Source organism: Colias eurytheme, chromosome 3 (genome assembly GCF_061535395.1).
Source record: "Colias eurytheme isolate Ceu_HAF_F1 chromosome 3, ilColEury1 Martin Lab GWU primary, whole genome shotgun sequence".
Lineage (NCBI taxonomy): Eukaryota > Metazoa > Arthropoda > Insecta > Lepidoptera > Pieridae > Colias > Colias eurytheme.
This window is the reverse complement of record NC_142982.1, coordinates 5064055-5089395: the sequence shown is the minus strand read 5'-3', so window position 1 is coordinate 5089395 and position 25341 is coordinate 5064055. Positions and strand designations below refer to the sequence as shown.

General features: G+C 32.0%; 1 protein-coding gene across 1 annotated transcript in view; it reads left to right on the top strand.

Annotated features, from left to right (window-relative positions):
• Positions 1-14109: 14109 nt before the first annotated feature.
• LOC149909546 (uncharacterized) overlaps positions 14110-25341 on the top strand; it is a 46357-nt gene continuing 35125 nt past the window's right edge. The window contains exon 1 of the mRNA XM_090119566.1: positions 14110-14460. The gene's annotated coding sequence lies outside the window, so the exon portion shown is untranslated. The remainder of the gene's footprint in view (positions 14461-25341) is intronic.

Genomic DNA, 25341 nt, shown 5'->3' with positions numbered 1-25341 from the left:
AGACTCGACACAATAATGCCTAGGGATTTCAGTTTACCGGGGATGCATAGTTTGCTTCGAAATACGATATAGAAATACTTAGCGAAAGGATGCATCTGACGTCTATAATCCAAGTTATTTCATGAGTACAATGTGTTTAAAATAATTATAAGTCAATCTACATGGAGAACAGGACGATAAATTTAAATATCTCTAGGTACATGTATAAGAATTTCACCTATATGATTTGTTCATGAAATTAAGAAATAAATCAATTAAATTTTTATTCTAAACAATTCGGCTTCAATAGTTCCTGTCTTATTTGTTTTGTACGTGTGTTTGTCAATTAACGCCTTCTGAATGGCTTTACCAATTTTGATGATTTTTGTTGTTTGTCTTCAGGTGGATTCGAGGGTGGTTTATGGATGGTTCTATCATTCGAAAAACAGTGAAGCCCGTGGTCGTGGCCTAGAAATATTTTAAACTTTACTTATAAATAAAAAAACATAACAGTTATATTACAGTACTTACACATAGTTATTTACCCTTCATTTGTGTGTATTCTAAAAATACAATTTAAGGTATAAGCATTAAGCGTATCTAAGTTGAAAATCCTAGGAATTCATTCTTACAAGAATTCGCAGGGGTAAGCTTCGACTGTAAATTAGTGGATGCTGTATAATAAAGGATGAATGTGGAAAGTTTTAACTTTGGCCATGTTGCCTTTAGTCACATTGTCATTACTCTATGTATATATCTCCAACGTACAGCTATAAAATGAAACAATTTTAAACTATACCAGTTAACTTCTGGATTTTATTACACGGAAACGTACAGAGTAATAAATGTTGTGATTGTTCTATCTTTCGGAAGAAATGAATTTTTTCCTTAGAAAATTGTAAGTATAATTTAGAGAGGCTGGGAGGAGGCATGCTTAGAGTAGCTACGGAGTGAATTTTGCAGTATAAGTGAAGTTTAAGTTTTGTATCTATTGATAGTGATTTGATAGAGCCTTGATCGATCAATGCTGATAGATCGTTGTGTGTTTTAATTACTGAAGTGTTATTATTAAAACCCTGAAGTGAAATAGATTCTGAAATAAACAGGAAAATATGTATGTTACGATACTGCTCCATAAAAAGAAAAAAAAGTTCGCCAAAGTTGTGAAATTTACTTCACGTCTTGTGTTACGCAAAGAAAAAAGCGTTGCAAAATAATAGGCTCAATATTACAGTAGAAAGAGGGTTGATTTGTCGCTCCTTTCATGTCGCTGTCCGTTGCCTCAGTCCGGTTGGAAATATAAAATTTTCCGTTGCGTCCGCGTAGGACAATAAAATACATCTGTCGCCATCTGGAAACGGTGAATGGAAGTATTTGTCACGTCTGTTAATCGATTGACCTCGAGCCCTTTCTTTGCTTGGACAAATGGTATCAGATAGTATTCACTGATTTTATTATTACAGGGAAATAATGTTCCATTGTGTTGATACCTGAATGTAAGCCTGAATGATATCTGAATACAATGGCGTGCTTTAAATATGTCGGTATAAGTTTTAAAATGTATCTTTCACTGAAAATGGGTGTTTATCTAAATTAAACACGAAAATAGAAAATTAGAAATCATAAGGATATTTCCTTGATTCTATGTTACGTTTTAACTTCAATAACATATTAAAATTTACGTACCTACTGCGAAATTCTTCCAATCCCTTTTTTATCCATCTACTTAATTGTATAACTATTAAAATTTTCCTTTTAAGAGAAGTTTTCTTAAATTCTTAATTCTTATAATGGAATATCTGATACCTTAAATTCATCTGATAGCGCGAGGTGACTTCGTAACAAACTTTTGGCTCATTTTCCGCGTCATATATCTTAAGTTTCTTCACCTTCTAAAAAGTGAGGGGACCCTCGCTGACCCTTTCACGACACCCGAACCGTACTTCATTTACAGGCCATTAAAGTTCTGTGACTTGCGATACCATTACTCCTTCATAAACATTCGTTTTCGCATATAAATTCTGTGAGTCTTTTATACCACAACGAAGAGGGTAAGATTTATCAAAGAAAATACAACATACAATTTTCTTGTCGACCGCTTATACCGCGTCTGCTCCTATTATATAAGCCGCTTCTGATTTTAAAACTAAAAGCATAGAGGCAATATATTACAAAGCTCGCACCGCGCACGTGGCTGGTATTAAGATATGCAAATAGGACGATTACTTTGAACCACCTCATTGCCCCCTATCGGCTATATTTTAGTACTATCAATAATTTTCTTTGATAACATTGCATTGTTACAATTTTGAATATATTCTATCTACATGTTTTTTATACCTTATACCTACTTAATCAAGCAATTGAAAAGATCTTTATTGATAAGAGATTAGTTTCAAAGCTTCTGTTGTATTTTTTTAAGTTAGTAGCGTAAACTTAATCTTTAAATACAGATTTTATTGCAAGTTTAAATAAAAAATGTTGATATTCTGATCAAATACAAATAACTATCTGAACAATATTCGTTTAATTACATAGTACTTAATACATATCGACTATCCCGATATGGTAATATGTTGCAACAAATCCAAGGTTCCTGGGCTATATTGAGTAATAATGTAAACATAAATTAAATTAAATTTAATTAAAATTGTAGTAAGTACATGAATATAATAGACATTACCTTAAGATAGAGTAAATTGTTTATGGAAGAATCATCAAAACACTTCAATGATACTTACCTATTAAAGGTAATTGAATGCATAATTTTAATCCTAATTATTTTCTATCCTCCTCCAGAAAACAATCACCATCAAAAAAATTAACATTATTCCAAGCCATGGATTTATTATAACACGTAGTTGCCTCTGACTCTGCCGATAAAGCCATACATCTCACTCATCTTTAGTAATAAGTTATAACTAATAACTAAAAAAACACTTCGTTTCTAGTTCACAAATTTTAAATGTTTGTTTAAAAATGATTTAAAAAATGTATAGCGTATATGAATTTCACACTCTGAAAGAAAAAACAATAAACAATCTAATACAACGTGACACCTCACTGTTTCTTGGTTTCACTAAGAGTACTACAGTTCTAGTTTTTCAGTTTTGTTTTGTGAACAAAACGGGCACGTCGGAACTCAAGTTCCAATAAAAGGGGTTGAAATAGTTCCGCCAGTGTTCTCAGAGAATTCTTTTATACATAAACACGGTAAAACTTTTCATAGTTCTTGAAATCTATTTAAGATTTTCAAATATTATGTATAAAGTTGTGTCCAGTTTAAAATATTCTTACTATTTATACAGTTATTATTATAGTTGAATAAATGGTTTTGAAACGCGAAAGCTTATTTGTTGAATTCTAAGTAGATACGTATTTAAACGCTGCGCTGATTATAAAATTTGTTGATAACATAAGATGCCAACGAATAAGGTTTAAGTTTATGGTTATACTAATTGATAGAGTCCCTACATACACGTATCTATCAGTAAAATGCTTTCAATCACTCAATTTGTATTCGTAATCTTTAAAGACCTGCAGTTATACCTAAGTGTAGCACTTAAAGCTTGGCGGTTAAAATTTTCAATAAAAATTTGTATAAAATTTCAGATGTTGAAATGAAAAATTGAACAAACTGAATCACAAGACTGCTAACATGTGGCTCGTCTTGCAAAATAAATTGAATTGTAGTTTCGACAGCGGACTTTTCGGCTGAAACAAAGCATAAAACCTAACTTCGATCCAACGTAAATACAAAGGGATATAAAAAATGTAGGACTTGCTTCATTGTTCTTAGATTCTAATATCGTTGTGTAACTTCGAGTTGTCGATTTCTCTAAAAGCTTCTAGAACCATATTTGTCTTTTCCTTTCTTACCTAAGCCAAATATCCACAAATCACATTCAACTTCGAATAAGTTTCTGTTGATTGATTGCTTCAAATGCCTGTTTTAAATTCCTTAGCTAAGTAAAATTGACGAGTATAACAAAAACTTGAGAATTGAGACAAAAGTTTCCCCTTTATATCCCGCTTTCGCTCACGAAATCTATTTTTAAATATTAATCCTACTTTGCGGCACTCTTGCCAAACGTAAAGTATTTAGTAAAACATAATTTATTATTAATATATGACTAACTGTTGAGTATTGCCTGTATTCACATAAAACATAAAATTCCTGATACAATAGTACGTATTAAGTTATAAATGGGGAGGCTTCACACCACACAGAATTTTATGCATTTTCACCTAGCTAATTTAACTGAATATTGGTATTTTATTCAGCTGAAATTGCTTTTTTTACGAGAAGTGTTTTAATTTTCAATGATTTATGAAAACGATATTGATTAAGTGATTCAGTGTTCGTGTAATCCGATTAATATAAGGTTATCATTAAGGGTTCTTAATTAATATAAAGCCATGTAACGTTGCGTGAATTTTCCACCCGGTAAGCAAAATCGCTACGTAATAAACACAAACGTTGGCACTAAATTGAATTATATGTGGGTAATGAGAAATTAACAATATGTGAGGTTTGTGTGCGTTTATATCTGTATTATACCTAATAAAGCTGAGGATTTGTCCGTTTGTTAGGTTTTACGCGTTTAGAAACTACGAGTAGTATTCTTTCAGTGTGAGATAGCCCGGCATTAACGAAAAAGGCATATAGTACATATCCATAATCATAAGCTAAGACCATTAGGAACGGTGCAATGCGGGTACAACCTCGGGCACAGCTAATTATTAATATACGCCTTCGGTTTTTAAGAGACGAAGCGATCTTACAAGAGAATTAAGTTCAATAAAAGTGCACACAGATCATCGAGATAGTATGTACTACTAGAGGGGTTATTCCAAACAAAAACATTGCGCGCGGCCGATGTGGTGGGGTACGTGTGGAACGAGCGAGGCGTGGCTTCAAGTTCAAAGATTAAGCAATGCGTGCAGATGCGACACATTGTGCAATCTGTTTACTCGGTACTATCTGGTGGTACTGATACTAGGGAATTAATAAAACGAGGATTTTATATTAAACTATGTATTTTAATTTCCTTTAAATAATATCAATTTAGTAAGCTTTTGTCGTTTTGTGTAGTAATCAATAGTTTTATCAGTTTTTGCTTCATGATGTAATCGAATTTTGGAGTATTGGTTTATAATAGCCCTAATTAAATGGATACGATGATTCAATGTTGATGGCGTTTACGTATAAGAAACTCACATTTTGAAAAATCTCACGTGAGATTCGAGGATGGGGGAGGGGTTGAATAAATTCTCACGACATCTCACCAGGGGGGGAGGGAGGTGCAGAAAATTTTAAAAAACACCTCACGTAATTTATGGACGCCCCCTTACTCGATCACAATTTTTGTAATGAATGTGAAAGACGAAACAATAAATACGCAAAGCGGCTTTTACTATAAACGGAACTGCATTTAAAAATATACTTTATTTATTGAGTTATAAGGTTGCTTCCATTCTGTTTATTTACATTCTCAAAAACATCAATCGCCGCAGAGGTGGCTTGCGACAAAGGCGGCTTGTGTCAAAGGCCTCGGCGATATCATTTAAGAACATAATATTATGTACTTTAGGCAAACTTGTAATAAGATCTATTTTACTTTCTTATTATTCCATTTGACAAGGATATTGGGTAAGATACCTATTGGAATAATTTATTAAATCCGCGAATAAAAACAATTTTTAGTCGTGAATATAGAAATTGGGTCGCATTTTTTTAATCCGCGAATAGTGAAAACACGAATAAAGGAAGCGCGATTAAGGAACTTTTACTGTATTAGTTTCTGTGAATGTTGTGTTTATTTGTAATTGTTGTGCATAATAATTTATAAATCCTATTGGAACAACTGTTGATTAACCTTTTTTTAATAAATAAAAATAGGTAAATAAATAAATATTACTTAATATAACCTACCGTTTTACTTTGCGTAGTCGGGTAAAAGTATAAATATTTAGGTACTACACCACGGTAATCTTTCCTAGTATATATACATAGTTAAAAAAATCCAGTTACATTTTTTTAACAGACTCATCGATAGTGTCACGTCTGTGCTGTTAGTCTATGAAAAATGGCGCGAAACGCAGAACGCGTGGTGATTTTTCGCAAAATGATAACAATATTAGTAAAATGCATGACTTACTCATAATAAGGACACTTACTGGTGAAAAGTCACTCCTCGGGCTTTGTTTGTATTATGGGAACTTGTAAAACAATATCTAAGCAAACACGAAGGCATTTTGAACAGAGCAATAACACGTGTTGACGCGGCAAGCGGGGGGCACAGTCCGACACAGACTAAAGAGACTTGTGATTCTTACCTCTAGCTCGTGTTAAAGAGAGTGTAGTAGCGATCGCCTCTCTAGTGACACAGATTAGCAATTTTTATTAAAATTGGTTCAGTAGTTAGACAAACACGTGACACGTACCTAAATTATTCATATTATGATTTCGAAATGGAGCACATATTATTTTTTCTTCCAAATTCACAGGTACTTTGAATGTGTCAATGCGGCACATAATCGCTATAGAAATTCGCTGCGTGTGTCAGACACTGTCAACTGACATGTCAGTTACTGTCACGTGTCAATTTCAGCACTATGTTTAATGCCTCCACATATTCTGTGTTATATTCATTTTAAAATAAAGTGTTCACATCAATCAGAAATTTACGCAGATATTCTCAAATCTTTCTATTTATTTCTATAGTTACATTTTTTCGAAATTATAGAAATTACGAGACATACCTAAATGCCATAAAAAAAACTTAAAATCAAAGAACCTTGCCGTTTTGCTCATACAAGACTATGAGGTTCGATAACCATATCATTTGGCATTGTGATAAAATTGTTCCGTTTTAATTATTCCTCTAGAGAAACATGCTAACAATAGAAACACAGAACATGAACTAAGTCTACGAAGCCCATAACTAAGATATTACCCATTTGGAAAAGCTATAACGTAGCCCAATAACGTGCGCTGAAACTATGTTTCGCGAAGTATTATATGTACGAAACAACATTCGGAGTACTAAAGTCCCTAAAATCTAATGTATTTTTTTATAATACTAGCACTAGGCTTTACTCGTGGTACATGTTTATGCAGTTTTCTTTCCATAAGAACCATCCTCGTACTTCAAGGAATATTATAAAAAAATAATTATCGAAATCGGTCCACCCGTTCACGCGGATGCCGCGCCGTGACCAAGAAAACCGGGTTTCATTTTTTTTATATATTATATAGATTTTAAAAAACGGTAAGGGGCCTTCACTTACAGTTAGAGATGCTGGCCTACGTCTGTTTCACTGATCGAATTTCTTTAGGGACAAGTACCTATGTAATTATTGAGTAGCCTTTATGTATAATATTATGTTATTGAGAACATGTTTTTATTAAATAAAATATTTAGTCATGCCCGTAGCCTGAATTACGCTGTTCTTTCAAACACATTAAAGAATTTAATTGTACCTATTATGAAACTGTTTCTTGTTTCCATTATTTAAGAATTTTCGACGCGACGATTTATACTGCCTTAAATAAAAGAACAGCCCTTTTCATAGTCATAGTCATACTAATGATTATATCATCTATATATTATTTGAGCTATTGAAATTGTATTGTATGGGTTGATTTGTTATAAAAAGAAACAATTACTTACTAGGTTTTCTTTTCTCTGCGTTAGAAATGACATTTCAAATATAATTATTAAAAACTAAATAGAATCCAATACCGAATTACGTTTAAAAAGGAATGAGTTTGAATTTGAATTGGTATTCATATTGTTATAAACTCGCACTTTAATTGGCATTCCCAATAACGAACAACGGTTATTTCCTAAATTGACCATTGTAAAGTTCATTATGTCTCATTTAAATTATAGATATCCCTTTGATATGTATGCAGAGATAGTTTATATTACCTACATAATATCATGTGTGAAATACCTTTGTCTTAATTATCGTAGTTATGCCGACTCTGTTTCACAGAACAATCTCCACAAAACTAATATTATTCCAGAAATCTCATATTGAAAATTTTCTCGGCCTGTTTATCTTAATTTCTTAATAATATGATAACTGATTGCTGAAATATCAAGAGTTTTTCTTTCGCTTATATATATAGAACAAGAATATACTTGATATTTACTCTAAAAAAGCACTAACGGAAACCACTCGTATGACAACATTTTTTTAAACGTAATATAATGCTATATGTAGATATTATGTACCACGTATATACAATACGTAGATGAGTGAACCACTTTTTATTCAATATTAAATGCTTTTCGTCCATTTATTCATACATACTACAAAAAATTCAATACAATATTTGTAGAATTTTTCTTTTAGAATCACACGCATAATCTGATTTCACGATCATGAACGAATATAAAACAAGGTACAATTCTTCAAGGTACGCTTCTTATTTAAAACCTATAAAGTCGGAATTACAATTATCATGTTCGTAATCCGGATAGAATATTGATTAGATCCTGAATCTTTGAAGAGCCATGACCCGGAAACAATAAAAAGTTTATAGGCTCTGGTTCCCTACTTCCCTGTTCACTGCAACATTATTTTCGGAGCGTTCATGGTTTTATGACAAAAACAGGCTGAAAAAATATCATTTTCCATATTTGCGTGTTAATTTAATCGTTTGATGTTCACGTTTGCTTGTACATTGTAATTTAGATATTAAATATACCTATTACCTATTTATATTATAGTTTAATAATAATACCTATTACCTAATTATATTATAGTTTTTGATATTATGATATTTAGTGTCATGAATGATATAAAACTAAATATTACAATTAGACTTTATTGCATGAATAAATTTAATACATATAAAGACAAATCTCATCTATACTAATATTATAAAGAGGATAATCTTTAGACCATGAGAAATAACATAGGCTACCTTTCATTGCGAAATATGTACCACGGGCGAAGCCGGGGCGGACCGCTAGTTATTTATATAAAGATTATCATTGTACTCTAGATTATAGCGCCTAGTAAAATGTCGAGCAAATTATTTTTTCAAGATCCGTGCTAATAGCAAAATGCATAGTAAGCATTGTATTGTCTATATTTTAATGTACATGCACAAGAAGAAAAAAGTATGCATGAATAATTAAAAAAATATACTAATCGTAATAAAAATAAAATATATAATACAACAACACTAGTTAAACTACGCAATTTTCAGAGACAAAATGACGACAAATTTATAGAATACATTCATGTTCAATTTGTAACTACGAATGTAATATGGCCGAATAGTGTATTCCCGCTATTAATTAATAACTAATGGTCGGGATGCATTCGAAGTTATGGTTAAACTAATGAATTAATGATGTATTGTCAGTATTAACTATTTATTACCCATTTAAAGTAGGTATTCTCGCGATTATGTTGAATCAACCAAGTATATGAATAAATAAGTATTTACATATTTAATGTGAAAACATTTACGAGGGAATGAGCAAGCACCTCACAACATTGGAAAACTACAAATAAAAGATGTATATAACTTTATAATTGTATATTGTTTTTACGCAATAACATCTTAAGTATATTTTTTAAGATTCCCAAATCATTATAATGTGGATTATATTTAAGTCGAGAGAAGTTTCACCAACGTCGAATTACAAAAGTTAAGTCTTAGTACGTAGTTAAACTACATAAAAATACATAAGTACCTCAATTAACTTAGGTAGGTACATCATAGTTGAGATAGAGGAGATGCAAAAAACTTTTTTATATAATGATATTACTTGAAAATGTATTTATCTATAGCTACTGAGGAATTCAAAAAACAATATCATTCGTTTTCTAATTAAAAGAGTACAATACGCAATGCAGCTTATAGGTGCTTAATTAAAGTATTCCGAGCGACTAGTCTGTCCCATTAATTGTGCTCGTTAGACCCGCGTGTAGGCGAAGAAAACTATGAGACTGTTCAATGTATCTAAACGTTTAATTAACGATTTTGGGAGCATAATGGGAAATTGTTACTATAAAATTTAATCTGTCTCTTTTTCATTTGCCGATGTTATATAACTACACTTTGATATTATGTAATGAGTAGTATTTATCTATGCACCAGTATAATATTTATTATAGGTAAGGACTGTAGAGATTTGACTAACATATAACAAAAACGATGGAAACGGGAGCAATAAGTAGGGTCTGTTACTTTTAATCCACATTTCTCATAAAATATAGTTAGTACGTACTTACCGCAATAATTATTACAGAAAAATACCAAAACAGTTTATAGTATAAGAAATCACAGTTATAAGTAGACCTCGTAAAGTATTTTATAAAGCATGAAGTATTTTGTCAAGGCTGTCTTTCCTAATATTCTGTTAGAACTTGATTACATTCACTGACCATATTTAACGAACGACGTAATTGGTAAAGTAGGCATGTTTAATTAAAGGACCTAGTTATAAGTAGGCATTAGCAGTTGCTCAAGATTTTTTGTTTTATTTATATCCCTCTAATTATAAAATATGTTGAATTTTCGCCGACTTTTTTTCTCTCGGCGTTTTGACTTCATTCATAAAGACTTCAATCGCCAACGATCAAATACCCATTCATGATTATTAAGAAATATCAAATAAGAAATAACATTTTACGATTCTTTGTACAGAATAAATTCAAGCGTAAAAACGAATTTTGCCATCAAAGCAAGCTTGGATTTTGTAGCTTCAACGTTGTTCAGGAAAATTGAAAAAGCGTGATGTCGTTGTCCTGTCGTTTGTTTTTAATATACGTTTAGAAGTACCGTTAGCGAGTTCAAGAATTTTTAATTTTCCACAAACGTGGATATTGATGTCAAAAAATGTTACTAAAAATTTCGCCTCATAACTGACGCCGAGCAATCTAAAACATGGAGGTATTAAAAGTAGTTTTATTTTAACACTAAACGTTATTTGCAACGTTGGCGGCCGGCGTGGCTCGGATAAATGGGGAACATTTACTTTGTGTAATTTATACAGCAGTATTTAATGTAAAGCTTAATGTCATCATTTTGAACATTAAATCCAACTTACCGAGTAAAACTGATATGTAATACTGTTGAAATAAAGCATTATTGTTGCATTTTTGAGAACTCTCTATTTTAAAATACCATCATGGGCACATTTTTGAAATCTCGGTATTAATTCGGTATATTTTTGTCCCAAGTTCTTGAATATCGAATAAAAATTGATAGTTTATTTGTAAGAAAAAAGGTTCACAGACCAGGTAGTAGGTATGTTGTGTAAAAAAAACAAAGAAAATCAGGGTAACTCTGTACATATGAAGTGATTTTTCACCTGTCTCATTCATAAAAATGTTACTACAGCCTATTAATAGCCTAGGTACTTAACACACGCGATTTACACGCAATCACGACTAGGGCGAGTTTTCAAACAAGCGTAGGCAGTAGTGGGTACGTTAAATAAAGAACGTAATATATAAAATTGTTTCTAAACCACTTTTTAGTGTATTTTTTGTTCCATGCTGAGCTTCATCAATAATGTTTTTTTTTGCAGATAAACACTGACTAATCACTGAGAACCACAAGGCAATTATAAAGAAATTTTCAAAATATTTATTATAATCCAGGTTATTAATTAGGGTACCTACGGCATTTACAACAACGTTGTTGGCTTAACAACATTTTTGATTTGTATCCCATTTATAAATGGATACTTGGTATGCTCTTTTCTTTTACTCTGCCGAAAATAGACATACTTTAAATCATTCAGGGTCGTGTTATTGCCCAAAATGTAAGAAACCCTCCCGGTCGAAGAGAAATCTTTGGGGAAAATGTTCACCTTGTAGTATGCATATAATATCTATGTATTTGGATCTTTATAATTTTTACCAAATATTAACCCACAATTTCATGTAACGTTGTTAATGAATAATTAACGCTTTCAATCGAATTTTCATCAATATTCCTACCGCCTTTGCCAATTACTCCTTATAGTCCAAGTTGAACTTTAGATGCAAAATAAATGTTGATAAAAGGGGGAAATTGACTTGGCCTTCTTTGATCTCCGCCGTTTATTGGAACTCGAACTGATTGATTCAATAACGGTGAAAAAACAAATTCGCTGTTTGATGTTTCTAACAATATGCCTTCATTATGAACGTACAATTTTGCTAATTTGATATAATGTCGGGATGTGATAATATTTGTATAGAATTAATTGTTTGATGTTGAACTGTAAGTCTAAATTTTGGAGGTAGAATATAGGAATAGTCTTCTAATAAACAGTAGGTTACCTATCTAATACGAAAGTACGGTGTTAAAAAAGTTTAATATTTTCAATATTTAATTATTTTTAAACATAAGTGATTTAGTGAAGTGACGTGAATTAATGAAACTTCATACAGTATAGAAGTATATACTGTATAAAGTTTCAGCCGCTTTCGAGTTGTAATTTCCTTCGGCTCACTAAATACATCATTATTCTTAATTAAGTAATTCTTCATTATGTATATTTAGCAATCTATTCAAAGTATCTAATTCATTAATTAGATTTGCGCTTAATTAAAACTAGGTGTCATAATAATTAAGTCTTCTATTATACGTGTAAGTAATAAATTTCTACTATTTTAGGTAAATTGATCAAGTTGTAACTATATTAATATAATGGGTACTTGAGAGAAAATACATTACATGTATATTGAAATAAGAATACATGCATAAAGAACTTTTAAACTACAAGGCAAGAATAGCTAATTGATTTCTTAAATTCGTATTGGTCGAGTCGTATAATAAATTTATAACTTTAATTATTAACCTATTAAAATAATATTATGTTTAAATGAGTGAATAAAGTGACAGTAAACAAATGATTACTTATATGTATAGAAAGTTCAAAGCTTGGAAAACGTCAATAGCCTTCGAAAGTGAAAATGAAGAAAATAGAAAGAAATCCCTAAAAATATTTGTTGGACAGACCGCCAATCTTCTTTGTATTGGAAACTTACTGGTTTATTTCATCAAACAAAATAAAACGTTTAAGTGTTTCTTCGCTAACTTATCACAATTTTTTATCAAGCATAGTATTATTATATTATACTAGCGGTCCGCCCCGGCTTCGCCCGTGGTACATGTTTACGTTTTCTCTACATAAGAACCATCCTCGTACTTCAAGGAATATAATAAAAAAAGAATTATCGAAATCGGTTCAGCCGTTCTCGAGTTATGCGCTTACCAACACATTTTGCGATTCATTTTTATATATAAAGAAGATTATCTGTGATCATGCTTTAGAAGAGCTGCAATCATAGGTGTTAAATCTCATAAATCGTATATTGCCGTTATTATAACTTAAAGTTACGCACATATTTATTTCACTTGAATGAGGTATAAAACATACAACATACATATTTTAAGAATTTTACTTAAAAATTGGCATAGTTTTTGAGAAAAGACTTATGCGTACAAATAGGTAGAGCTTATTCTATAACCTATATGTATCTATTGAACTGGTTTTTCCTTAAAAAACTGATAAAGTATAATTTTATTACCCAGTTATATATTTTGAAAAAACAAAAACATGAATAGTCCAATCGTCCAAAATTTTTTTTCAAAAATATGCATTATCATAAAATTTGGAGATAAACACTAAAATATTATATCCATCTATAAATGGTTAGAACCTACCAAAAACTTGTTTAGGATTCATAAACATAATTAACTAGTTCAATTTTGTTTTGAACACTTAGTTATCTGTCAGTTTTTAACTTAGCTCTATTGTAGAGCTTCCCACTCAATTATAAGTTTCCATTAGCCAATACTCAATTTAGTGAATGAGAAAAATTTAAGTAATTACATTGTCGTGTTTGATTGTGCACAACAATTGCCAGTTTTACAACATATCCGTTTATTCACATATTTGTGCAACTACGAATATCTCGAATAATTCACAAAGGCAAAGCACGATTTAAGTTGAAACTATCAAGACTCGAATTCGGGTTTCCCTTGGAGGTTAGCGTGCGTCTCTCTCTGGCTCGCGCGTATGTGGTCCAAGTTGTGCGCCGTCCCTCTTTAACTCGAGAGGCTTGCGCGGAAAGAGAATGTTGGTAACGAACGACCTTTCGGTGTTACGGGCAGCAGTGCGGAGCGTACGTTCACCGGGAGTGGTACACTCGAATGAAGCGGTACTAGATCGCACGACCATCTGACAGCCTGAAAAAATTACGTAAATATTACAACATACTCGAATTGATTATGACCGCGTAACCGCACGTTGCGGCACTGCTTCCCATCGCGGCACCTCGCTGAAAGCACACGAATTTCTTGCATAGTGCCGTCCGCGAATTGTTTGTGCGACTCTTGTTTGGCTCTGGTGATTTTATTTTATACAATTTCGTAACCGTGGTGTTTGGACTGTGTTTATTGTTGTGTTTTCTTTTATTTTTCTTTCAATTGGATTGTCACAGGCGTTTTTGGTAAGTTATATAAGTTACATATATATAAATTTAATTAAGCTCTAACTTTAAGTTCAGATTTCAAATTTCAATTCTGTTCATAATTTTCAATTTTCATCAAAGCAACAATTCATGATTTTGTAATGTTCATAACAAAACAAATCTCGATTTTTGTAAGTTTTAGAAACCAAAATTGGCATTTAGTAGTTGGATTAGTACAAAGCACCAATCAAATAGGTAAGCATGACAAAAAATCTTAAAAGATTTATCGCCTTCACGCGATTAATTACGAATTTATCTATAAATAAATCAAGTATTTTCGGGTACCAACGAAAAAAGAGAGCAATTTAAGAGAGCGGACATTTGAACTCCCTAACGAACTTAATTACCAAGTAGGAAATACGAAGCAAGATGACCTCTATCTCAAAGGAAATTCTTAGCTGGGTTCAAAGGAAGGCCGCTATTAGTGAGAAAAGAAACATTTTTGCGAAGGATTAACAATTGCATCGACACGTATCTACAAGCAGTTATCTAGGTATAATTCCGGCTCTATGTAGAGCTTATTTGAAGGACAACGCTTTCTCAACGACTTTGAATTATTATTCTCAACTTATTATTCCTAATTTATGTAAAAACTAACATAACATTGCAATAATAATTGTCATTTCCTATATTAATAAATACATACTTTCAATTTTGCCCTATTAATTAAAGAGTAAGGTCGCATTCATTCTTGGCTTCTAGAAATCACAATACATTAGAATGAATATATAGAAAGATAGATATAATACATAACACTATTAACTACAGAATAATTTTGATAATATGCACAATTTTAAGATGCTGAATACGCTTCTGTAACTCACATATTATGAGATGCAAGTTACGCACTGCATTTTTTTGCAGTATCTGTATTATTGTGACAGGTAGTATATTATATTAAATTAAAGAAAATACTGAAAGATCAACTACGATAAAATAATTCTGAAACGTTTTTCTAATCTTTGGTAACAGGAGATTTTAAAAGTCAATTAATGATAAAGGTTTAGGCGATAGGGCGTTAGCCCGTAAATCTATTTTCTCATTAATATTGTTACCGGTCAATTATTTACTTAGTAGGTAATTGAAATGGAGTGTTCAAAAGATCTTATAACAATCTGTATAAATTATCAAAACATCGTCTATTAGAAATTATTAATAATTCATTCATGTTACTATAGTAATTTCACGTTAAATGATAAAGCCTATAACTATTTCATATTAATTATGAAAATTATCGGTTGGTACACACAAGTCAGTATATAATGTTCAAAATCATGTGTATTTGACATTTAATTAATATCGGTAAACGCACGGAGCATTATTGACCACGAAAAGCAATCATTCACGTAATTAAACAGAGGATCCAATTTGTTAAAGTTAACGTCAATATTTTGGGCACAATAGCAGGTAGTGGTTTTGTTGACAAAATTATTATTAATGAAAACTGACGCAATACAAAACATAAAACATATTGTTACACAGTTAATAATTGTAACAATAGGAAAAAGTACAAGGAAACTCTACATTGTCTACAAAGCTACGAAAATTCTCAAAATATTTAAATTTAAAAGGTTTGACTTAACAATTATTCGTCGGTAAGGTGGCATTTAAAATTTTTATTCGACTGTATGTAAACAAGTTGTTTTATATAACACATTGACCAGAGAGATCCGGCTTCGTCAAGTTAATTTGCATTGAGTAGTCAGAATGGAATGCTTTGGAACGAACTGCTTGTTGAGAAAATAACATTTAGCTCCTAGGACGTACCTACTTATTATATTATGTAAAATTGTAACTGATAAAATTAAAAATTTAATTGATAAACATTTTCTTAAAAACATTCTTTTGGATTACATATAATATGTACTTAATAATAAAGATAAGACTATTGGTTAGGGAGCCAGGTGCAAATTTGGTTAACTATTTCTTCTCAAGAGATAATTCGTCAGACGCATGAGAGTATAGTATTATAAAGCCTCGTGAACGTCAGCTGGCGCTCGGTTGGGGGGGTGCCTCCCACGCACATAGGAAAAAAAATACATTCATTCATTCATTTCCTCTCAGCTAAAAATTTGTCAAATTGTAGCTAACCCAATATCTCAACGAAAAAAAATAGTCAGCTGGTTACAACATGGTGTATTATACGTCAGCTGGTGTCTCGAACATGAAAGTTAAATTTAAAGAAAAATTTATTTTCCGTTATTTCCTCTCAAACAAAAATTTACCTGATGATACCTTATATGTAACTGTGGATAAATATAAATGTCAGCTGGCTGTATCTTGGTGGAAAAACCGTCAGCTGATACGGGAGGCTACAACCGCTCTTCCCCCCAACCGAGCTCCAGCTGACGTTCACGAGGCTTCATAATACTATACTTTGATGCATTTTACTAATTACCGCTTGAGAGGAACTTGGTCATAAAATCTGCTGCTGGCTCCCGGACCATATATTATAAATGCTTAAATCTAGTAATATAAAAATACTAATTAATATTTCACGGTCAATAAATACACACGTTCGTGAAAAAAACATTAGGAACGCAAATGCATTTAATTTTAATATTGTAAAAATCCAATAACTTTGAGTATGTAAAAACACAACCAACATTTTTAGGTCAGCGATACACGGTATATCTTAAATATTTTTAAAGAAAACAAAATAAAAGGAGACATATTTATTTTAAAACGAAAAAAATAAAAATAAATAGCTCTACAATCTAAATAGTTAGGTACCTATACAATTTACACAATTCTCAAAAATAATATGTTTTACGTTGGTAATAAGTTGGGGTAGATTATTTTCGTTTGATAATTCATGTTAATAACAAACTGCTTAGCATAGTTTGTGGGCAGATGGTTCTGTTTGGATGACTCAGAAGGTCTTACCCGAGGTCGCTTGATTTCATCCGCCTTCGTAGACAAATCCACGCATTTAAAATCCTATTCTCTTAGTACCGATTTTCCAATTACCATTCTTAGAGACAATGAATTAGAAGTTAATCAATTATATTTTTCATCAAATTAAAAGACATTTTAAAATCATTCCTGAAAAACTATTTGTATGCTGGAGAAGTCATGATATCAACATCTTTGAAAAGCTATTTAATTTTCGGGCGTCTAGAGGGCTTTAGGGCATTTGCGGTCGGCCTCAAGCCAAAGCTTATTTGTATGCATTATTCAACAGAGTGTCTTTGTGTAGAATAGCGAACGCACAATAGCACAGACTAGTAATAATGCCATCGAATGACGTTTACACCCTCTCCGCTCGTATGAGGGAGCGGTGAAGGAAATGTAAAATGACAAAGAACCTTTGCGATCTTAAACTAGTTCAATCTATAAAGGACATGTAATGCAATAAAAACGGAATGCTTCGAGTTTCCTGTGTAGGTGATCTCATGAGCTCACGTTTATAGCTTTTGTTACATTGTAATGCGCCTTGTTATCGTTGTTTATATACTTGACCTGACTTATATGCCGTTACCGATTTGTAATACATTTCATAACGTTTCAGAAGGTTGCGTGATTATTTCATTGCTTGCACGTTAGGGTATGATCGTGATGAATGGCTCGTATCGCAGCGCCTACTGGCTCACAAAGCAGATCCGCGATTTCACCCGCGACACGCCAGCGACGTCACGAATGACTGTGGATCCATCGGAACCAATTAAGTGGTAAATGGGTCTACCACAATAGAATATTGTAAAGCATCCAATACTTCATATTTCTTGTCACGTATTGGGTTACCGTTCTTTGTTACGTGAGCCACTTTCTGTGAGTGAATAGGACCGAAGGACTCAGATGTGCGCGGAATATGATTAATTATTTCTTACTCATAAATATGAGCTGTATTGCTCGCATGATCGTAGCCAGCTTGGGAACTTGTTTCTTAACAATAGCTTATAAGGGTTGCCGTGGAAACTTTCTAAGTATTCTATTACAATTTCTAACAAACTTTGTTATTTAATTCACAATATTATATACTTCCATATTAACATACTCATTCCGTTAGAATTCAATATTGCCGGCAAAATAATTTCTAAAATGTTGATAATTGTTGATTGTTATAATGACGTCACTCGAAAAAAAATGTTACTGGGTAATCGCCTTTTCTCATTTTATTTTCCCATTATGACTCATTCTGCTTTGGGCTTTTTGAATAGTAGTAAAGAACCTTGCCAAAATCGTTTAATAATCATGATCTCATCTCGACACATTTATTACAACTTTAATATTCCTATATTTTATCTAGACATTAATAACTTATCGGTTTAGTAACAACTAACAGTTTGGTTTGACGATTCGACGTCTGGCTTAGATTAGTTTAAATTGTTTTAACAAACTACCTTTAGTTTAATAGTTCATTGTATAATTAAATTTGATATTCCATCAGCTGTTTAGTAATCTGCGCTATTTTAAAAGTAGAGCGTCATATATACCTACCGCAATTTGGTAAAATTCAGAACAAACTTTGGTCCAAGCGAAGCCTGAAGCAATGGTATTGGCGTACTTCCAAAATGTCTTGCTTAAGTTCAAAGACACTATACGGGTTTTGTCCGGGATATAATGCTATTATTCTCCTTGAGATAAGGCAATAAACGCCACTCGAAAGCAACGCTCATTTATTTACTAAAACTCTTTTAAAATGGAGTTCTTTTTAATTCCCTGGCTGTAGATTTTCTCGCATTTCATTATGTGAAGTCGTATTGAATAGTCAGAGGTTCTTCGAATAGATCATGGCAATTAGAAGCGTTTATTTTTCCGTTCAGTTCGAAGCAATTTGTTTAAGCTGCGCTGATAGCTGCGGCTTTATGCATTCGACGTTTAAGTGTAGTATGTATTGCTATTGCAGAAAGTGCTTTTAATTATACCTATATTTTTTGAAGAACTTTAACATGAAGTACTTTCTCATAGAAATATTCCGTAATGTTGACAGATTTATGGTGAAATTATTTTTATATTATACACAACTTGTAAAATTGGGTGTTCAAACCGGGCGTAAATTATTTATTTCTGTATTTTGACGATTCGAAAGCTTACAGAGTCAAGAAATAAATAGGTACCTAAATGTTCGATTTTGAAATGTACTTCATGTTCCAGGATCTAGATACTTTTAATTTAAAAATATGTCGAGATAAAATGTATAATAGATATAAGACTATATTCAGGCTTTTGGTATTTAGAATATTTTTCCGGATGTTAAATTAAACTCGGGCTCGAATCCTTTTTACTCATTTCGGAACTCATTTCGTATAAGGAGCTTAAGGCTGGAACACGTTTTCAACATGAGTTATTTTTTTAATTTTATACACATTTTTGTGTGTCTTGAACCATGATTACAGTTACAGTTGGTGAATTTTAACAAATTTTCAGAACTCAAAAAGATAGACTGGATTGCATTTTCATGACATAATTTTGTTTAGGTTATACAATCTAAATAATAATTTTAGGCTGGTTAACCATAGGTAAGTTTATAGTTTACTAGGTTTCCGCCCGCGGCTTCGCCCGCGCATTCAAAGAAAAACCCGCATAGTTCTCGTTCCCGTGGGTCATTTCGGGTCAATCCGGGATTGCGTCATTTTCCCGGGATAAAAAGTAGCCTATGTCCTTTCTCGGGTATCAAAATATATCCATACCAAATTTCATGAAAATTGGTTCAGTAGTTTAGGCGTGATTGGGTAACAGACAGACAGACAGAGTTACTTTCGCATTTATAATATTAGTATGGATAGATACTTAAATTTTGTATTTTTTTAAGTAAATCTACGTTTAAAGTAACTACAGTAGATATACTATTTAATATTCATTGAATGAATTTCAATAACATTGTTAATTATTCGATAAAATATTTTGTCAAAAACTGATTATTAATAAGATCGATTAAACACCGGTGCAATTAGACGCGCAGACATTATGTAATCGGAATTAAATTAAATGCGGTTCACTAATGAAGCAAATAGAAGTTGCACTTGACAAATTCTCTTAATGATCATTAAGATTTCGGATTCAGCAGGCGTAATAATGTCTATTTGGATCCACTTTTAACTTGCGATTACATTTCACTCTATTTTATTAATGTTTACTGTTGAGAGAGATTCACTCGAAGAATCGCTCCAACAAGGTTAAATAAAAGTGTGGAAAACAAGGAACTTTTGAGCGAAAACTTTTTTCATTTTAAAACTTTAACTACACAAGTGGCACGGACGACTTTTTTTACTTGATAAACAATGTTTAACAACTCTTGCAGTAATATAAGCATCAAGATAAAAGAAAATATTAAGAGGATAAAATAGTCTAAAATATTTTTAATAAGTCGAATCTACTCGAAACAGTGCTCCTAATAATATCAAAATTAATTGAAACAAAGAAATTTAACTAGGTGCCTGTATGCCTTTTCTTTCCTCCCATTATTTCTATTTGAGTTTTAAACATATCTTTGTATATTAGCATGTTTGTAAACATACATGCTAACATATACTTAAGTATAAGTAAAGTTACGTAAGTAATTTGTTATTGTTGTAATAAGTAAAATATTTCAAACCTTTTAAGGTAAATACAATTTGATTCGTATTCAATAGCAGATGATTCGTAATAATAAATATGAAGGGGATCACTATGGTCAAAACCGAAAAACACCTTATACATATTGAATTTTGTTGAGGAAACTGTTGGTACGATTGTCTTAAAAAAAATATATGTGATACTCAAGGATATAATTAACAAAGTGTATTGTTTACTTTTCAGTTTAGAACGGCCTAAACATAAAAAAAATACATACAAATCAACCCCTTTTTGAACATAAAACGCATTTTGTTAGGAAAACGGCTACATATTTATACATTAAATTTATACCAAAAAATATGTTATGATATTTGTAACAATTTGTATTGATTGTTTTTTCAATTTTCATTATTATTGTTAAATTATCAAGAAAAAACTCGAATTTATAATAAAACCCACATAAAACCTCACCTTTATTGCATATTTTCGACGAAATTTGACGGTGTCAGTTCGAATCGGACGGGGGACTGTACGTGCGGTTTTTTTTGCAAAATAACGCTAAAATTCACCGAATTGAATGTTTTGTTAAATTAAACCAGATTGTAATAGGTATTTACATGAGCAGTTCATGAAATGAAAGTTAAAAATAGGTATGTAAAGATATAAAAATCTGTTTGTAAATTAGTTTTGTTTTTGAAAGGCGTCATTGAATAATATCCAGTGTTGATAATTTTTGACAGCAAAATATTATCAGAAAACACATACCTATAAAACAGTAACCAGACTTTCCCTGTGCCTTGAATATTTTTTAAAAAAGATTAATTGCTGTTCTATCGTATATTTTATTTTTATCCCGGAAATTCCACGGGAACGGGAACTATGCGAGTTTTTCTTTGAAACCGCGGGCGGAGCCGCCGGCGGAAAGCTAGTGATTCATAAAAATATAAATTATATAACAATAATTCCTTTGCAGTGACTCTCCGAGGAAAAAAGAAATAGATTCGTGTTACAAATTTTAAAATCATACATAGAACATTTCTATCGACAAGGTTTTCTGGTATTTATAATCTACCGCCTGACAACTTAACCTCCCCTCCAGTTGGTTAGTTGTCAGTCGATCGCTTACATTTTTTGAAGAGACGATCAGCGAGCCAATTGATCTTAAACAGCCGACCAGTGCGGTCTATAAGTGCCATAGCCGTGCCTTGTGATTTATGTAAGATTTAAGAAAACTATCAAGTGAATGTACCAAGTGAAGGAATAATAAAATATGAATTGTGACGAAGGCGTTTTTATTCTACAACCCAACATTCGGGATAATAATAATCAAATAAGGCGTCATTATAAATATATTTATAAGAAAAACGAAAGCTTTTTCAATATTATTTTTTTGTTAAATTTTTACTTCACGAAAGCGAAAACACTTCTGAAGACGTCAACTCTCTGGAAAATCTGTTTAATCGGAGGATTTTAATAAGATACTAGATAATATGTCGCAGTCATCTGGAGGAATCTGCTATTTGATTGAAGACTAGAGCGATTATTGAATGACCACATTTAATTGAATGAATAAAGAACAACTCGTCATCCAACAATATGCCGAACGTTCTATCCGCTCTGTTCAAGGGCTATAAATTCGTTAACTAGTTGGACGTCGTGAGTGATGCTTGTTAAATCAACGTTCGGCCTAGTAATCCAAACAAATATCAGATTTAATCAGATGTCGGCGATGTCTTATAGACACAAATAATGGAAACAATGCTAAAAAACATAAATTTAAAGTTACAACATCATAAAAAATAGATTTGATCGGAGCCCTCAGTGCGCGAGTCTAACTCGTACTGGGTCGGTTTTATTTCCGTCTCGAATACCTTTAATCTTCAACTGTACTATGATTTTCCTGTTGCCATGACATGGTGGTACTGATCTACACACGTCACATGCATTTTTTCCAAAGCCACAACAAAATAAATTATCCAAGTTTGCACCCTTATAAAACCAATTCCAAGTTGCCCAATTTCTTCCTTGCCCGCGCCAACATAATATGTAACTATAGCGTTGAACATTTTAATAGACCATAGATACCGACACAACTAACACTGTATTCTTTGAACGGAAGGTATGACCCATATCAGTCATAGTCATAGGCTCTGGTAACTTCAGTCGCAGGAAAATCACTCATTTTGTAATGTGTTCAAAGATAAACAGTAGAAAAAAATAAACTCAGTTTAAAACACGTTATAATATTTTCAGCAAACTCTTAAAGGGGTATAATATTTTAATGTTTAAAAATCGAAACACATTTTTTTTCTCGTCATCCTTCAAAGACGTTGACCCACCATAACGACGACACATAGCAGTCGCTGTAGCCGAAATCGGCAAGGAGTAATTAAGGGATTTAAAAAATTAACCCCGAACTAACTACAAAATACATAACAAGTCGAAAAAAACGTGATTTCTTGTCCGTTCCCCTATTTTTTTCGGTGTGTGTAGGTTGCATGCATATATTCCTACTAGGTATGAAGAGATATACAAAGAACGCTAAATACATTTGCCTGGTCACCATTACCATTAGATACACCATGACATGGTAGAGGCCGTTCTATAGAATTTCGTCAAATAATGTACTCCATCTTTTATATCTCTGTAGTTGAGATGTTCTCCACCCTAGTCATCATCAGGTCTCCAGAATATAGTAGAGTGCGTGTTGAATAAAATTATTTTCTAAATCGGTGTTTTCTTAACTGTTCCCCACTCTAGAACTTATAATTACTTGCTTAGTCATCTTAAGGTCTCCAGAATGGGTCATGTAGTAGAGACTTTGCTTATAACGGTTAATGTTGAAAGATGAGTCTTCCTACATTACATTTACAACATACATAGTACACAATATTTACTATTCATAAATGTAATATGTTACTGCCTCTCAGAGAAAACATAAATTAGGTAGAAACCACTAACACATTACGATACAATACGATACAGTATACAATTCCATAATCTTTGGTCACTTTTACTTCAACAACAATGTATATTTATAGAGGGCGGTTAAAAAACCAAATTCAAATGTAGTGACAGAATCATTAAGGTCGTTGAACCGTGTAATTGCCTGAATGAGTCTATTTCTTTGATTATTTACATGTGACATTCAATTATCTGTATCAACAGTATGGATCAAAGTTGATTGAATGGCAGAATATATACTTATTTTTTAATGAAACCCTTGTATAACAGTTAAAAGCCTATCCCTCCCGCCGTTTCAGCATTTATCTATATAAATTTTCAGACAAACAAGGGAGAGCAGGATAAAAGGTGAGCATCCATAATTTACGGTTTTGCGATAAAAAAGGCGTTTTTTATCACCAATATTTCTCATCCCTTTTTGGGCGATTGCAAAAGATCTCACCGAATGGTTTTGAATTGTTAGATGAAATTTATAAAATAATAAACAAAGCGGCCCAATTTAAGTAGGTATATAATGAAAATAATATATACCTATTTGGTGAACATAAGCATTAAGTGCTTATTTTACGATAAACCTTCTTAAAATATTTCGTTTTTCGTTTTCTTCTACTATTTTTTTACTTCTTTCTATTTTCGCATATAAATTGTTATCGTGGATTATATTTTAACAAAAGTATGGTGCATACCTATTATAAAATTAATTTCTCTTTCTCTCATCAGCATTAGAAAGATGAAAAAATGAATACAATCACACATTAAACATTTTAAAGGTAGAAATTAATGTTTACATTTAATTATTATCATTATTAATTAAGACTTTCTGCGTTTCATTCAAAGCATATTTGTTTTAATGTTTTATAGATTAAACTGTACTGCAATACATTCGGTTTGGAATCATTTTGTAACTTAATTATCTCTATTACCACGTGAATATGCGAAATGAAATGAAAATTAAATTCTAATTTTGACCCGAATTAGTTATTATTCCAACAATTTTACGAGGTAACAACCCTTTTCAGTGCGAACATTGTAGCAATGTCACCGTGGCCTTTAAAGAAATTGAGTAATAACAAGGTTATGTTCGTTCAGCTATTACAAGCACCAGCGCATATTACCACACAAAACATTCCCAACTCGACACAGACTGTGAGAAAGTAACACTTGTGTTTCACAGATTTCTAATGTAAACATCAATAGGTAGCGAATAAATACTTTCTAACCAGTTTTTTCACTTTCCCAGAACAATATTCGCATTTTTTCATTCATTGGGCTTATGAAATTTACATATTTTATATAATATCAATTTACGGTAACTTTTATCGCCCTAATATTGCGGTTCGGATATTTTTTTTAATGTTCTCACAGGAATATGATATAACGATCGCTGATGTAATTTGG